Below are 18,836 nucleotides of genomic sequence, written 5' to 3'. Positions count from 1 at the left end.
AAAGTGAATGTTTTATCATGCGACACATAGATTGATAGTCCCCATTTTGGATGACCATTTTTCTTAGCCTTTGGTGCGGAGGTAAAAATGTAGCCTCCTAATGGCAATTCCACGTCTATTGCAGACATATGATGTCAAACTTCCTCAAGTAGTTTTCGAGTTCAGGATCTGAATGACGTTTTTTGGTGCGTGCAATGTTCTTTTTAAAAAACATTTTTATTGATGAACAAAACAGATTTGCTGACATCAGATGTTATTAACAATCTCACATTGTACAATTGACAAGGCAATATAACGCTGAGTATTGAATACAAGTTTGCAGTGCACCCCCATCTTTGTGGCATCAAAGTAGCACATATCAAGTTTGTGCCTCCATGCGCACCCATAGCATGTCGGAGAGGTTAGTCACTTAGGTCCGGGTCCGAGGCCTCCGCTGGAGGGGAGCATATGTTGCCTCGGAATGCATTCCATCCACCACCTGTGGATAAATACAATTTTCTCCGCTACCATTGCCCTATCTAAGTCTTGACACCAATGATGGTGTAGAGGGGCAGTGGGCGCCCCCCAGTGTTGTGCAATGTTTCGTTTTGCCAGAGTAATCCCCAGGGTTGCCCATGTTTGTGCTGCATGTTTGAGATCGGTAGGTTCCCATATATTGAGAAGGCACCGTCGAGGCTCTGGGAGAACTTCTACTCTGCCGACCCTGGCGATAGTGGCCATGACTTGTCCCCAGGTGCCTGCAATGTTCCATTAATTCATGGCTGTTGACCTTAGAGCCTTGTCAGATCGATTCTCACCATGGGCATTTTTATTGAAGTGATATCCATTCAAGGAGGGAGTGCTGTGTTGGAGGCTTAGTTCCACAGTGAGAAGTTGACTCTGGTTGGTTGCGGCGTAGAGCCACTGGTCATGGCAATTGACTGTGTTTTGATTGTGAATGTGAGCAAGCCAGTTCCAGTCTGCTGTTTCAAGTTGAATGGGATTGGAAAGTCAGCAGGTACATCCCTATGATCTATTTAATTATATTGTTACTGAATCTGTTGTAGGAATATAGCTGGCACCTCCTGCGCCTATCACATTCCTCAGAAGAGCGGAGGTCTTCATCTGACCCATTCAAGCTTGTTGGGTTCTCTTTACTGATAGATGAGGTTTCTGGTCATTAGACTGACTGCGGCTGCGGTTAGCGGTCTAGCCTGGGGGGAAGAGACCCTACATAATGCGCATGCCCGAGCGAACGCGCCACGGCGAGAGCAGATTGTGGCAGAATCTGCTATACCCGTTTTGTGGCGGTATTGCGATAGTGCTCTGAAATGAAACAGCATTTATAAAGCGCATGGTTACCCGAAGGCATCCCAGCGCTGGGGCAGAACCGCACTAGCTGTGGCAATCAATTTGGGAAAAGCCAGGTCTTAAGCTTATTACGGAAGACGGAATGGTCTGACTCTTTACGTAGCTGCAGCGGCAAGGCATTCCATAGTTTGGCGGCATTATAGGAGAAGAGCCAGCCGCCACTTCTGGACCTCCTGATTCTGGGGACAGACGCCAAATGGAGGTCATTTGAGCGTAACTGTCTCTTGGCTTGATAGGGCCGAACAAAAGAAGAAATGATATCCGGTCCCTCACCCCCTAGCATCTTATGGGTGGTACAAAGGGCTTTAAAATGGACCCTTTCCTGAATAGGAAGCCAATGTAGAGATCTGAGGGCGGGTTTAGCTGACTGGCGGCTAGGGACACCATCAAGAATCCGTGCGGCGCAATTTTGCATGGTTTGAAGTTTCTTAAAAACCGCACCGGGGGCACCGAGATAAAGGGCGTTGCCATAGTCCAGGTGGGATAAGACAAGTGCCTGGACCACGAGCTTCCTTGCTAGAGGGGGGAAGCAGAGGCAACACTTTACGCAGCATTCTTAAAATGCCGAAGCAGGAAGCAACAGCTTTCCTTGCTTGGGTTTTAAAGCTAAGCTCCGAGTCAAGCCAGAAACCCAAACTCTTTATTTCAGGTTTGGGGACAGGCGGAGGACCCATACATGCTGGCCAGATGGAAGAAATCTCGAGGGGAGGGGGGGGGATTACCGAGCAGCATAAGTTCGGTCTTGTCACCGTTCAATTTAAGATGGGAATGGCACATCCATCTCATCACCACCTCGAGACAATGGCCCAGGCAGGTTGGGGAGCTGCTTTTGTAATTAAATGCCACCACTAATTGGGTGTCGTCGGCATACATAATTATGTGCACCCCAAAAGGTAGGACAATGTCCGCGAGAGCGGCCATATAAGCATTAAAAAGAGTGGGGCTCAGGGATGACCCCTGAGGTTCTCCACAATAAAGAGGCCTGGGACTTGAGATGGCCTCGCCCTCAAAGACCTGGTAGGATCTGTCCTCCAGGAAAGAACACAGCTAATTCGGGGCTGTTCCTGTCACACCCAACTCTTTAAGTCCGTGAATTAAGATACAGTGATTCACTGTATCAAATGCAGATCCAACTATATCACGGCTAAAGAGCCACCTGCATCAAGGATCCTTCTAGAATCCTCTACAACTGCCAATAGAGCTGTCTAAGTCCCTTGAGAGGGGCGGAATCCAGTTTGGGATGGGTGTAAGAGTTTGCCAGCTTCAAGGTGCCTAGAGAGAGCCACATTAACAAACTTCTCAGCAATTTTGCCGACCCAAGGCAAAAGCGAGATGGGATGGTAGTTTGCAAGACAGTCTGAATCTAAGCCAGGCTTCTTCAACAAGGCCTTTACCAGCGCCTTTTTCCATGAAGAGGGAACAATTCCAGAGGACGATGAAGAGTTGATCACATCTGTGAGGAAAGGGCCCACAGAAACTAAAAATTTTAGGGGGGACAGGATCTCTAGGGGATCCACTCTTGACCAGGGCAGAGATGGTAAGAAAAGTCTCTTTGTCAAGCAGTGGAAATACTTCCAGCAGAGGAGCCTCCCTCCTGACAGTAGTTTCTTCAATAAAGGAGTTTAAATCAGGTTCAGAGAACAAGATTCGAATAGATTGAATTTTGTTGTGAAAATAATTCGCAAGTTCGTTGCAGCGCTCATTTGTTGGCTCGGGGATGTCAGGGGCAGCCGTAACTTGCGAGAATTTTTTAACAATACGAAAAGTTTCGCGTGATGAGTTGGCTGCACAAGAGATTTTTTTATTATAGTAGGCTTGGGCTCCTTTACTGAACTGAACTGCGGCTGCGGTAAGCTGTCTAGCCTGGGGGGGAAGAGACACTACCTAATGCGTATGCCCGAGTGGATGTACAGCGGACAGGCAAGCCCGTCCGCGGCCGGTCGGGCCCCGGTGCCAGAACCCCTGCCCGAACCGGATCAGCCCGTAGATATACAGCTGAACAGCTATATGTACAGCTATAGGCATAATTTCAGGCGGACCACGATGGAGCTGAGGTCAGATATGCCAAGTGGGTCTTACCAGTCAAAGCGGTTTCCTTCTTAGTCTTTTTCATAGAAGTTGAATTCTTCCAGCAGGGCAAGGTCCAAAGCTACGGCAGGCGAATGTCCCTTCAAGTCAGCTATTCCGTTGTCTAGCTCCCCTTTGAAGCTGTTTTAGTACTAAGAAGGCTGAGCAGGAAAACCTGGATTTTGCAGCCGGGAAGGTTGCATCACGGGTAGGATAGGGATGCTACCTCACCCTAGTTTAAAGTTTTAAAATTATGTGGTTGGGTACTCTGTCATAAACTTGACAGGTATCCTGTCCTCCTGTACAAGTAGATAAGGATTTAATGCATTTGCATAAAGGTAAACTTTAGAAGTAATCTAGCTTTGTAGTGCCCTGCACAGGTGCGGCTTCCATCCTTGCCCAACAGGGGGTTTTCGATTTCCTAAAAGTGACTAAGAGCCTGATTTCGAGTTGGGTGGATGAGTGCTCCATAACTAACGTTGCAGATATCCTGTCCGCCTTATGACAATTTCATAAGGATAAGATGCATTAGGATCTCTAGTAAATGCCTCACAGGCCTCTCAAGATGGCTGATGCTTATTGCTCAGCTCAGGAACAGAATAGCCCTAACTGGCCTGATAGGAGGAGGCAGAAAAACTGTTAGGCCGTTTAAGGGCGGTTTAAGGGTAGTGGGTGAGGTCTGTCTCATTTTTTGAGTGAAAAAAGCAACTAAATGAAGCCTGGCTGTTTTGTGGGCTTTCTTTAACCCTCCCCAAAGCCCCCAAATTAGTAAGATTGTTGTGGCTTGTAGGGGCCAGAGGCATCCGTGGGAGAGCCACCCACACCTCCCCCTCACCCTCCCCAGTTCTGTGGAGCGTTCTCATACCATCTAAGAAAGTTCCAAGATTAGAGATTTGCACACTGTTACCAAAAGTTGTTTTACGCTCCGCTTCTGAGGGCTTTAGAAAGATTAAACCAAGAAACTGATATTGGTGTGCGGCGGTAGCACTTATCTGTGGTCCTGTACAGTCCCTTCCAGGGCAGATAAAAACCAACTTGGAGCGTCACAATGCCATTTAGCGGTGTGCAGGCGCACTGCTGAAATAAGTCTGGACCAAGTCTGCCGTCTAGGGATATTCTTAAGGTCCTTGGATGTAGTATCCACCAGAAAAAGCATTACCAAAGGTAAGTAACTTGTTCACCACATTACAAGTCTCATCCTTGAAGGAAAGGTTACTCAGTGAAAAACTCCAACAAGTGAGACTCTGTATCCCATTTGTCCAGGGGCCAAAAATTAAGAGCTGTATATAGTATTTATTAGCCGATATGATGCACTATACAAAACAGGTTAATACATCAAAATTCGTTTCTGCATGTTATCCCTCCTGGAATGGCTACAGCATGCTATGCATGTCTCATTCATACATACCTCAAGATTTCATGGTTCGTTGCCACAAGAGGTTTTTGGTGCTAGATACATAATACCGTTTATCAACAAAGTCTCTTAATGTTGAGCCAAAGGTATGTATTATTTAAGTGAATATTGCTTGACAATACAGTCGCTATCCAGTTAAAATGAGGAAGATGAAAAATTATAAAAAGATGTTGCCATAACTATTGTGCAATTGTATGAACCGCAGACTGGTAGGATTAAAGCTAAGGAATACTCACCGTAGGAAATAATAACCCAATCTCTTCCAATGCCTGCGATGTTAATCATTTCAGTAATGTTATCCATATGTCTGCATTATGCAATGTCTGCAATATGCAATGTTACCCAATGACAGTTTAGGAACCATGAATTACATAATCTTGTTTGTTTTTTCGGACATCTGCTCAGTATTGTCCTATGAGGTTTGCTAGTGGTTATTTGAGGCTTGAGTTATGCTGCAAATGGTCTGACCAACAGTGGTTGGAATCTCAATACCTATACCCCATGCCCTTAGTCTCATACTAGAAAGTGGATTTGATGCGGAGGCACATACCAGATGGAAACACCATGACAGGATGCCCTATCAAGTAGAGGCCACTGCACATTTCTCTCCCTTCAGGAGGCATAGCTTGTGAATGTCAAAGGAAACCCAGCAGTACGCAGGACACCACAGATGCCAGATTAGCTCCATTGGGAAGCGTTATAGAGCTTAAATTAAGTGCTCTATCCATGTTGTGGTTTCTTGACACTAAGGGCCATCTGCATCATGCATTTTACTGGTCGCAAACAACCCGATTAGCAGATTTGCTTTATTTACTACTGGTAAAATGCATTTAGGTTTGTATGAATTCCAATTTTGGCCGTTTGCAACCGGTAAAATGCATTTTGGTATGTATGAATTCCAAATTGTGATTCGGTAACATGCTATCGAATCGCAATTTGGAATTGCGAATACATAACGATTCAGTATTAGGAAGGCTAGTTTTCAGGGTGTTCCATCCTAATACTGAATCGCAACATTATGTAGGAATGTTTTGTGACCGAAATGAGATCGTAGGAACATTCACGCTTAGGTGGTAACCCATTCGCAAATGAGAAGAGGTCCCCAAGAGACCCCTTCCGATTTGGGACTTGTAGCAAAAATGGTTTTTCAGAGCAGGTCCCACGGTCCACTGCCTGCTTTAAAAAAATGAAAAGAAAACTTTCCATTTTCCTTTTTTTAAACACAACCTGTTTTCCTTTAAGGAAAATGGGCTGCATAAAAAAAATAAAAATGCTTTATTTAAAAGCAATCCTGGACATGGTGGACTACTGACTCCAGCAGGCCACCACTCCCTATGACTTTAGCGATTCCCAATGGGTCACAAATTGCAACCTACCTCATTTTTATTTAGGAGGTAAGTCTACTGGTGACCCACTAGGAATCGCTAAATAAAACTCATGCAGTTTCATACATTAGGAACAGTGATTACCTAATTGCAATTCATAGAAAATCTCAATTAGGTAATCACTATTTCTAATAGTGTTTTTAAATGACTGCAGGGCCCCATATCTTATGATGTTTTGCCAGGCATCCTCTAGCAAGGTAGATCACTTCTGCAACCCAAGATCAGCGGTCCTTACCCCTTCCCATATCTCTTGTGGTTGGGCCTTGTTGGATCGCTAATGGAGAACTATATTCCGTTTGGTGAGGAGGTAAACCAGTCCCACTAAGGAAAGTACACTACAAGTGCTCTCCCAGTCAAGAACTTGCTGAGCATGGACTCAGCCTTATGCCAGTATTCTTGGATTATCAAACAGCTGTAGACCATATGAAAGCAATCCCCTGTAACATGGCAGCATCTCTTGCATGCCAGAGAGCTGCCCTTTCCATCTTCAGCAGCCATTTTGGGCAATAACATCTTGTGTACAGGTACTTAAATTAGCTAAAATGGAGGTGAGTGGGTACACATGACTCATGAGGAGCCATCTTTGTCCCCTCCTGTAATGGGCCAAGTTGAGCTCCTATCAGCATTGTAAGTCGGCAAAAGGTGTTAATCACCAGAGAACGGTGCCCATGAAATACCCCCCTTACCTAGTAGTGCAAGTCATTTTTTTTGTTTCTTTCAAGAAGGCAGTACTCTGGCAAGGCTATCAGATCTGATTGGTATTGCTCCAGGGCATGTCTCAACTGAAAGTGTTTGTAGAATTGTGTGCTTCTTTCAAAAAGAAACCTGGGGTGTGCCAGGGACTGGGGAGAAGGCCCATGTTTATTTATTGGGGAGGAGTGTATGAGGGTTCCCTCTCCATGCCGTTATTGGCACCCAAGACTTTATTCCTCAGGGTTGGAAGTATTTTGTAAGGGGAGGGGGGGTCATGCAGCCTCCACTCCCCAGGTAATTTTCAGCCCTGGGATCCGATCCCTGGGAGCCCAAAGTATTTATAGGGGGAGGGGGTGCACTGTATTCCTCCCCAGGCTGCTTTTATGCCCGGCAACCCCATCCCCTGGGGCCCACTGTATTTTTTTTAAGGGGAGGGCGGCTGCGCGTATCCCCTCTCCAAGCCTTCAAAAGACCCTGAGGACCCATCCCCCAGGGTCACTACTATTGAAAAAAAAAAAAAGATAAAAGGGAGGGAGTCGCTCTCCCCTCTCCCTGAGCTATTACTGGCCACAAGGACCCCTTCCCCCAGAGACAGCTCATACACTGTGTCCCAGGAGCCGAACCCCAGGAAAAACATTAGTTTCCCTGCCCACACCGGCGCAAGCAGGGAAACTTTTGTGTTTGCTCTCGTGTGGCAGGAGAATTTCTAAAACTCCCACCAAATGAGAGCGAATAGAAAGTCTGCTCTCTGCGGGCGGGAGCTTTAAAAATGCTTTTGCTGGCTGGGATCAGAATTGAGATAAATAGATGCTCCCTGTGGGTAGGAGCAATGCCGGGTCCCTGGTGCTCCCCATGCAGCCCCCAATGTTGTGCGTGGTGGGGGCCTTCCTGGTCACCCATCGTGAAATTATGTGGGCCTGAGGGACTGGGTCCCCAAGGTCATAATGGGCTCAAAGAGGAGGGCTGCATGGCCCCCTTCCCTTTTTAAAGAGATATGGTCCTGGGGGTGGGGTCCCTAGGGCCATATGAGGCTCGGGTATGCATGTGGGCACCCCTCCCCTTTAAAAAACGAATGTACCTGGGGGTGGAGTCCTCAGGTCCTAATATGGGTCGGGGAAGGGGGCCACATGGCCCCCTCCCCTTTAAAGTACAGAGGGCACTGGGGGATGTCCCTAGAGCCTGATGAGGCTTTGGGAGGGGCAGCCCAACCACTCCCCTGTTTAATTGTGTTTGGCCCTGGGGGATGGGGTCCGTGAGGCCCAAAGGCCAATCCTCCAACTTCATGGCAAAGGCTCAAACCCCTGCCGTGGACAGCCGAAGGTCATGCGCCGTGTGGGTTTGACTGCCTTTGGGGGAGTTGCTGTTGCCAACCCCTGCCGTGCATGGCCATAGGGCATGCACAGCATGGGGTTGGCACCCTGTGGGGATTGGCCACTGACCAGGCCTGCTGGCCAACTTCCCGCCGCACATGACCAAAGGAACTGTGCAGCATGGGGTTGGCTGTCTTGCGGGGTTGATGACAGGCCTGGCCACCCTTGTGGCCAAACCCCCGATCGTACACGGCCAATGGCCTTGCGCAGCGTGAGGTTGGTTGCTTGCGGGGGTTGGCCACATGGGGGGGGGGGGGGAAGGCTGTGTACGGGAGGGGGTTAGATTCATGTAGAGCAATATATTATTTCCCTATGTTAAAAAAGAACCTTAGCAATTCGCTGAAAAAAGTAAGGTTAAAGTAACGTTGTAGTTGGGTGAAATGTTCAATAACAGCGTAACATTTTAAACTCTAAAAACCACAGAAACTCACCAATTATAGTTATTGCCTCAAGTAACTATAACTCTTTCCAGAGGTAACTAAAACTGACGCCTTCACCATGCACTCTTAATTACCCCACATATTACATCACTCATGACATCATTGATAATATTGTTGCAACATTTGCTATAGAAATATTGATGAGAAAACTGCATGGCAGGGGCGAGTCTGCTCTGCAAGTCTGCTCCCAGCTCATGGGAGATTTAAACATGCGTCTGCTGGGTGGCAGCAGACTTCTGTTTCCCTACCCACATTCCTGCAGGCATGGAAACAGATATTGCTCCCTCCCACAGTGAGCTAGTATAAATAGCTTCTCCTACAGAGTGGAAACAATGCTGGGTCCCGCACCATGTGGGGAGCCAGCTAGAGCCGTCGGGGGCCCAGTTGTTTCCCCTGTGGCACTCAGCGAACACTAGGACACCCACCTATAATTAAGAGATGCCCCAGGGGATAGGTTCCCCACAGGGCCTTTTAAGGCTCAGGGTGGCGCAGCTCCACTCCCCATTTTCATGTCATGTGGCCCCAGGGGATGGCGTCCCTGGGGTTAAATAAGGCTCGGAGATGGGGGCCGCCTGTCCCCTTTCCTTTTTTAATGCCTTGCGGCCCCAAGGAAGTGTATCCCTGGGTCCCAATAAGGCTTTAGGAAGGGGTGCCAAGCTGACCCCGTTCCATTTTAATGCCATGTGGCCCCGGACCTGGGACCACAGTTTGCTCGGGGAGGGGAAGCACATGCCACCTCCCCTTTACAAATTTCTTTTTGCCCAGGAGGTTGGGACCCAGGGACCCGAAGTAGGTCGGGGAGGGGGATCACATTCCCCCTCCTCTTTAAAACATTTTTTTTTTAAAAGGCCTCGGGGAAGGGCCCCCGAATGGCTTAGGTAGCGGGATGTAATAATGAGTTGGACGCACTGCCTGGCTGCAGGCTAGGTCCTGCAGTAACTTGACTGTGCATGCTGTGGGCTTGCCTTCCTGCGAGGGGTTGGACAGAGGGTCTGGCTGCAGGCCAGACTCAACAGCCATTCCCCTGACGCCCACAGAGAAGGCACTGAGCAGCATGGAGTTAGCCTCCTGCGACCAAGCCCATGCTGCGCATGACTAGAGGCAGTGTGTGGCATGGGGTTGGCCACAGAACCTGACCGCTGGTGTAAGGTTGGCTTTGTTTATGGAACAAAAATATCACTTTACATTGAAAATAACCTAGAAATGCACTGAATAAAAACAAAGATTCAGGTAACATTATAGTTAGGTGAGTTTCAGTGACAACGTAACGTTTTAAATGTCAAAACCCTTGAGAAATTCTCTGGTAACTATAACTTGTGCTTTAAGGTTACAATAACACCGGCCAGACTCATCCTCCCAAAGTACCATCATCATCCCCACCTCAAGAAGCTCTACTGTCTCCCCACCCAGAAGAGATGTGAATTCAAGAAGTGGATCCACAGCTATAGAGCCTTACACAACCAAGGACTAGCATACATTAACAAGCTCCTGAACTTCCACCAACCTTCAACACTTACGCTTTGACTCCCTGTCTCTCAATCACCCACCCCTGTGTCTGCCAAAGCAACGGTGGAGGATACTCCTTCTCTCACGTTGCTGTGAAGTCCTGGAGCTACCTCCCCCTTCACCTCTGGACCATCCTCTCTGCTGGAATTAAGGAAGGGACTCCAGTCCTGGCTGTTCAACTAACCCTCCCTATAAAGCAGAGTTCTCAGCACCTTAATATCCTTGTGGGTGATCAGCTGTGATTTTTTAAGTCCCGTTTGGTTCATTGATCGATTCGTAAAAGTTCATTTGTTTGTACTTCTATATTGCTGAAACATTTTTGGGAGTTTAGAAGTAACTCAATTCAATGAAAGTACATTTCTATATTCATTATAGACACGCAATCTGCATTTTACAAGGATAGGGTAGGAAACCTTGCAGGTAAAACAAATGTGTTTTTTTAACCCAATTTGCAAGAAATAGACACATGCAATTTTACAAAATGGTACATTTATACATAGTACTATTTCTGAATATATGTGATAAATTGAAGTACATATTAATCCAAATTTGCATTTCGCTTTGTGTTTCTCAGATAGAAGTACAATTATATGTAATCATTTAGAACCTTTACAGGACAAGATGATCATATTGTGGGACTTAACATGAAAAACTGGTAAAAGGAAATCAATTGGATTATGAAAAAACCCATAGATGTGCATGTCCAGTTATTCACATATCTATGTAAGTAATCTTATGTATTGAAAAACATACAGCATACATACTTACTGTAGACTTTCTTCAAAGTTCATCAACCATACAATGCCAAATAATGACATAACTACTGAATTATGTAAATCCAACTCAAAAATATGTTTGGAGATTTTTGCAATGGTAGCATGATGACTCAGAATTGAGGATGTAAAAATAATAGGTAACTACTTAAAAAAAAATGTTGGCAGTCTGTGCTTAAAAATAAGTGTCATCATCCTTTTCTGTCCAGCCTGTGTCATTGTCAAATAGATGTTATAGTCTCCTGATGCTGCAGTCTCTCCATGATGGAAAATAATATCAGTACTAGTGAAAGTTTGCACAGAAATAGAAATTCAAGAAGCAGTACAACTAGAAATAGACTCATTGATGTATTTTAATTTGCATGTGTGTTTGTTTTTTACTTTTCTTTTTACACTGTTCGAAATCTTCTTCATAACTGTAGTTTGATAATTTTCTTTTGAAAGATAGTCTTGTAAAAATAAGATATTCACCAGGTTGAGGGGTGCGTCTTTCACAAATGATTGTATTGGCTCACACAGGTACTGTTTTCATGAATTCATGTGTCATCGAAATCGATAAGATATAGTTCTGTAATTTATTTAACACGCGATAGATCAGCCTACGCCATTCCCTCTGTGAATACTGTAGAGCCAATGTTAATTAATGCATAATCTAAGCTTACTCCTTGTGATTTGTGTATTGTTACAACGTACGCCAAATAAAGAGGGAACTGTTCTCGTCTAATATACAAATCTTTGAGTATGAATCTTTTAGTACATAAGATAACTTTTCTGCTCTTGAATGTGGTCACGTCACCATAATAAATTGTCTCTTGATTTTTTGCAGACAGAAAGTCCACTACAAATACCATGGTTCCATTTACAAGTTGTTATTCTACATGTAAATTGTGTCAAAAAATGACACAACAGTTTTTACTCCGTTATAAATCTATCCCCAACCCTGCTGTACGTGACACAGATTTTTCCATAGATTGTAGATTTGGAGCTAACATTTTTGATTATAGTTGTGTTCAGTCCATGACGCTTTGCTTTATCTTTACAAGGGAAATGTACAATTTCCTGTTTTTCAAGATGTAGCTTATTATTATTAATAAGAGCACATTCCTCGAGTTGGCATCAAATAAACCATGTGTTGTGATTGTGAAAGAAGATAAAGTCTTACTTCAGCAGGTAAATGAAAGTTAGGAAAAAAATTACTTGTACTTCATTCCTTTAGCATAATCTTTGCCTATTTTGTGAGATTGCCAAGGCGAATGTCTTGTAATGTCTTGGCACAAAGTTCATCTTTACCTTGCCTTATACTCTGTGTTGGTTCTCTGTATGTAAAATTCAACCAAATGTCGACATTACCTATACTTCCCAAAGAATTGAGAGTTTGCTCCTTCAAAAGGTTTTTGAAAATTGGTTCACCTTTTACCGGTGTCGATTGCAATTATCTTCAAAAACAATGGCAAGATGAATTCTTGAGATGTTCCGAGAACTTCTTGCATCAGCAAATGTACTAATACCAAAATTAAGTTGGAAACCATTCCGACTTAATTTGTATAAAAATATTTGATTTAGAGACATTTAAAGGTGTAGCTTTATACACATGAGCAATAATTACTTTAATAAGAAAGCTTGTCCCAGCTTGGCCGCTGACTTATTGTAATGTAGGTTGAAAACTACTACATCCACATAATCTATTTTCACATTGAATGTCATGATCTAGTGACTGCTTTATATCTTTGTATATTTGTAGTTGTTATGTATTTAATTGAGATACTAAGTAATCCGAATTCTCCATGTACTGTTTTGCTTCGTCCGTTGCATGTTCAATCTCCTCCATAGCAAACATTGCTTCATTATCAATCATTGGCTGTCCAAGTGGGTCACCAGTCCTGGAAGAAGTAGTATTAGTTGACAGATTATTGCATTGAATGTCGGCATTAATGTTGTTCTCTTCTGCCAATTCTCGTTTCAACATTTCTAAGTATGGCTGAAATTGAGGTACCGCAGTATGATGTTTATTTGCCTTAAATGCATCCTGATATGTGTCAAAGGGGCCCATAATGTCTTTTTCCTTGCACCGTGCTTTAGTTGAGGTGCTATATGGTAGAATTCTTTCTTTTGTCTGGTGTCAGAACTCCGTTTCTGATGACTAATAAGAGTAGGTTTAGAAAGATGTATTAAACATCCATTGGTTCCTTGAACGCAAAATGTAATTGTCCATCGTGGATATCTTCTGCCATATTATTTCAATATCCGTAGAACTGTGCAACTTCATAGAGTGTTAGGCTTTCTAACAAAGGACGTCTGTGTGGGTAATAGTGTCCAACATATTGGGTTTTAAAATGTATTTGTTACTGGGATAGAAATGTACAGGGTATTCATTATCAGGTAAGCTTTTGGGAACTCTTCAGCATGACGATGACAATCCTATGCTAAGCTAAGCCACTTGATTGCCCAAGATTTACCATATCAGCTTGACAAGCCAAATGGTCACAGGCTTCATAGCCACTGACCTCACAGTGAGATAGCATTTGTAAACTCAATCGGTGTAAATTTTTACTTAAAGATTGCGCAGCAGATCTTTCATCCCATACTTCGTCATAACAGGTTTTTCAGCCTTTGTAATATAGGAAGTAACATAATGTGCAACCACTGTATACCGATTTTAGCATCCCACATATGTAGAATTAAAAGCTCGTACTTGTTGATCCGTTGTAATGCTTGCGGTCCCCTAAGATTATAAGTATTTTTTTCATGATTTACTAGTAACCTCATGTTCGAGGCATATGAGCTGCAGATTACACACTTTTGCATAGATCGCCATCTGGTGTTGGGCCCGGATGTTTGCAGTTTGTTTTTCCTCTTGAAAAGTCTTTGGAAGTCACGAGGTCGGTGACTCCTCCCTTGGTTCGTATTGCGCATGGGCTTCGGCTCCATCCTCAGATTGTTTTTTTCCGCCATCGGGCTCGGATGTAATACTTCGCGCTCCGGTTCCGAACATTCCAGTTCGACGATCAAAGCGGAATCCTCGCTCTCCGCGGTATTGTTCAGATCCTGATCTCCTCAATCACCTTCTTCTTTGACACACCTTCGATTCCAGTCATCGACGGCGGCCTTCGGGCCTATCCAGGCTCCGGTCCCGGCTGATGGAAAGAACTCCATTCAAGAAGTGGCCTCGATGTGGGTCCAAATTCCCCCACACCGATCTTCATGAGGTATGCAACCTCTGCCTCTCCCCTGAACACGAGGCTCGAGACTGTCCCGCCTGCAAGTCTTTTAGATCCAAAAAGACTATTCGAGATCGAAGAGCCAGACGAAAAATGGTGCACTCCTCGACTTCCGTTCAAGTCGACATCTTCGGGGACGACGTTGAAGCTCCGGGACAGCAGCACACCGAAGAGGACCTAGTCAGTGCTTCCGAAGCCGACGACTCGGATGTGGAGGACATCACCCCGGCGCAGAGGGTCGTGAGTAAAATACCCCCTCCCACACCCGCGCCGACACCCAAAAAGGCTTCGGTCACGCCTTCGCCTCCGGGCCTAGGCAAGACCAAAGACACTGCTTCGAACACCCCACCTTCGGGCCCGGTGAAGAAGCCTAATAAGCCTTCCGGCGGCTCGGGCTCGAACCAGCCTGCCAGCGGTGCTGATAAACACACTTCGGCACCGAAGAAAAGATTGGCCTCTACCTCGACACCGAGCTCCGCACCAAAGCCCTCGGTGTCGAAACCCAGCCTCTCGGTGCCGACCAAACATCATAAGACCCTCGGCACCGACACTCCCGCGCCGAAGCCTGTCTCAGCACTGACCAAAAAATCGGAGGTTCCAAAAAAGCACGGCACAGACGAGCCAAAAAAGCCACCGGCCCCAAAAACCTCGGCGCCGACCGAACAGCCAGTGTCGCAAGAACTATTTACACCGGATCATTTGCAAAAGACACTTACCAAGGATCCAAAAACTGGACATTTGGCACTGTCTTCTAAAAAGAGACATTTGGACAAACCAGCTCCACCTCCAAAGAGGAAAGACTGTGCTACCTCCCCTTTCAGAGTGCCTTCCCCACCTCCTCCACCCTCTCCACCTCCTCCACCCCTGCCTCATCGCTCTCCGACCCCGTCTCCATACCATGATGATCAGGGGGACCCATACTACGACCCAGCAGATGTGCCCCAAGACCCCACCCCTACAGGATCCCCAGACCCATGGGATGATTATAATAATCCAGACATTCCAGATGCCCCACAAGATGACCTTTATCCATCCAGGCCATCTCCACCAGAAGACTCATTAGGTTTTCACCACCTACCTCAGAGGGCGGCACATTACCACGGGGTAGAGCTACACTCTGACCCAGTAGAGGAAGATTTCCTCCTAGACACCTTTGACACTGCACATAGGTCTACTTCTATACTACCTATGCTCAAAGGGGTAATAAAACATGCGCCAGAGGTTTTTAAAGACCCAGTCAGGGCTAGGGTCCTCAACCCACGCATAGAGAAGAGGTATAAAGCTGCCCCCACAGATCCTGCCTACATCAAGCGGCCAGCGCCACTTGATTCCCTAGTGGTATCCACTGCAAGGAAGAGATCAAATTCCCAGGCGTCAGGCGAAGCACCACCGCCTGATAAAGAGTAAAAGCTCCTGGACGCGTCAGGAAAACGCACTGCGTCACAGGCAGCCAATATATGGCGTATCGCTCAAGCGCTATTGGCCAGATACGACAGAGCGCATTATGATGAACTAGAAACCATCATGCACCATCTCCCAGAAAAATACAAAAATAGGGCCAATGAATTTATTCAAGAGGGTAAGACCATAACTAACACCTCTATACGCTGTGCCTTAGACGCAGCAGACACAGCCTCCAGGGCCATTAACACTAGTGTCCTCCTCCGTCGCCACGCTTGCCTGAGAGTTTCAAGCTTTAAACCTGAGGTACAAGCCTCCATATTAAACCATCCATTTGATCAAGAGCATTTATTCTGTCCAAAGGTAGATGAGGTCCTCGAGAAGATGAAGAAAGACACAGATACGGTGAAATCTATGGGAGCCCTACAGTCACACCCTCCTAGGCGCTCCTTTCGCCGCTCTTCCTTTCGGGGCACGGGCAGAGGCTACTCCTCAGATAGCGCGTCCACGTCCTACAAATCCCCTCCTCAGTCCACCTTCACAAGGGGTTATCAAAGAGGCAGCTATAGAGGCAATAACAATAAAGGCAGAGGCAAAACAAATACCGCTTGCTCTGCCACACCGCCTACCCAATGACTTTCCCCTGCTCCCTCCAGACCATCCCACTCCGGTCGGGGGCAGACTAAAAAATTTCCTTCACATCAGACAGATGGGTGACCCAAATTATTCGTTCAGGGTACTGCCTAGAACTCACATCTACCCCCCCCAACATTCCACCCAGGCAACGCCCAATGTCACAAGAACATTCCACGTTACTAAAACAGGAGGTAATCTCCATCCTACAAAAAGACGCAATAGAACAGGTCCCCCCCCCCCCCGATCAGCAAAATGTAGGGGTCTACTCCCTATATTTTCTGATACCAAAAAGAGACGAGTCTCTACGACCTATATTAGATCTCCGGCCTCTAAACACATACATTCATTCGGACCATTTTCACATGGTAACACTTCAGCAGGTACTTCCGCTCCTCTCCCAGAATGACTTTCTCACCACACTGGACTTGAAAGACGCATACTTTCACATTCCGGTACACCATGCCCACAGAAAGTACCTCAGATTCGTAGTGGACGGGCAACACTACCAGTTCAAGGTGCTCCCAGTCGGGGTCACAACAGCACCACGGGTTTTCACCAAGTGCCTAGCGGTAGTGGCGGCACATCTCAGAAGACAGCACATTCACGTCTTCCCATACTTGGACGACTGGCTGATAAAAGCCTCGTCCTACAACCAATGTGTACACCACACCGCAACTACAAGCCAACTACTTCACCAACTAGGCTTCACGGTGAACCACCCAAAGTCCCAGTTAACACCATCCCACATAAAGCAATACCTCGGTGCCACCATAGACCATAGACCAAAGGCCATAGCCTACCCCAATCTGGCCAGGATTGCAAGCATTCAGGCTTTGCGTCAAAAATTCATACTTCAGCACTCCCTCCCAGCAAGAGTGTTTATGCAACTGATAGGGATGATGGCCTCTTGCATTTTCATAGTGCCTCATGCAAGACTCCAGATGCGTCCACTCCAAGAGTGCTTAGCGCGCCAATGGAACCAGGCCCAGGGGCAACTGACAGATCGGGTGTTGGTAGACGGTCGCACCCATCGCTCTCTGCAGTGGTGGAACACCACAAATCTTTCCAGAGGTCGACCATTCCTGGACCCGGTTCCACAAATAATCCTGACAACAGACGCATCGCTCTCCGGCTGGGGAGCTCATCTACTACACCTCACAGTGCAGGGCACATGGACGCCGCAACTAAAGTTACTCCACATAAATCATCTGGAGTTACTGGCAATCTTTCTAGCCCTAAAATCCTTTCACACACAGATTTTAGGCAAGGCAGTCCTTATCCGCACAAACAACATGAACTACATCCAAAAACAAGGCGGCACACACTCTCTAGAGCTCTCTCAACTAGCACAGAGCATATGGAGATGGGCAATTCCACCCACAATCTTTCTCTTACCCCAGCATGTCCCAGGAGTCCAAAACACCATGGCAGATCTGCTCAGCAGACAGACGCAGCAGATCCACGAGTGGGAACTTCACCCGCAGGTTCTTCACCCGTTCTTTCAGATGTGGGGGCATCCACACATAGACCTATTCGCCACCCACGAAAACAAAAAATGCCCAAGCTTCGCCACCAGATACCCACACCCATTGTCCAAAGGCAATGCGATATGGATGAACTGGTCAGGCAAATTTGCGTACGCCTTTCCACCTCTCCCACTAATTCCATTAGTGGTGCGAAAGCTACAACAGCACTCCCTCACACTGATTCTAGTAGCTCCAACATGGGCCAGACAACCGTGGTACACCACGCTGCTGGAACTCTCGGTAGTGCCACACCAAAAGTTGCACCTCTCACCATGCCTCCTAACCCAGAACCATGGAGAGATCAGACACCCGGACCCACCTCAACTCAACCTTGCGATCTGGCTCCCGAGATCCTAGAATTCGGATACCTTAACCTTCCCCACGACTGTATGAACGTTATCGGAGAAGCTAGACGCCCTTCCACTAGAGCCTGCTACGCTGCCAAGTGGAAAAGATTTGTTGTTTATTGCCATAACAACACAATCAACCCTCTAGACGCATCCATACAGCATATCTTATGCTACTTGCTCCATCTACAAAGATGTAACCTAGCATATACATCCATTTGGCTACACCTCGCAGCAATTGCCGCTTACCTACAAAACAGACAGCACCTATCACTTTTCAGAGTGCCTGCCATTAAAGCCTTCATGGAAGGCCTAAAATGAATAATTCCCCCCAGAGTGTAACCCTCACCTGTGTGGAACTTAAATATAGTTCTCACAAGGCTAATGGGACCGCCTTTCGAACCTTTGCATAAATGCGAACTGCAATTCCTCACATGGAAAACAGCTTTCCTTGTAGCCATCACCTCCCTTAGACGGGTCAGTGAGATACAAGCACTTACTATACAAGAACCTTTTCTCCAAATGCACCCAAACAAGGTTGTCCTCCGTACCAACCCAAAATTCCTACCCAAAGTCATCTCACCCTTTCATCTAAACCAATCGGTAGAATTACCGGTTTTCTTCTCGCAACCTCAAACTGTTGCAGAAAGGGCTCTACACAGACTGGATGTTAAAAGGGCCTTGCTTTACTATATCCAGAGAACACAACC

General features: G+C 46.2%; 1 protein-coding gene across 7 annotated transcripts in view; it reads left to right on the top strand.

The window, feature by feature from the left end:
- Positions 1-18,836, top strand: part of ASRGL1 (asparaginase and isoaspartyl peptidase 1) — a 339,793-nt gene that overhangs the window by 159,341 nt on the left and 161,616 nt on the right. The gene's annotated exons all lie outside the window — the stretch shown is intronic.

Source organism: Triturus cristatus, chromosome 6 (genome assembly GCF_964204655.1).
Source record: "Triturus cristatus chromosome 6, aTriCri1.1, whole genome shotgun sequence".
Taxonomy (NCBI): Eukaryota; Metazoa; Chordata; class Amphibia; order Caudata; family Salamandridae; genus Triturus; species Triturus cristatus.
The sequence above is the reverse complement of the archived record's forward strand: the minus strand, read 5'-3'. Positions and strand labels throughout refer to the sequence as shown.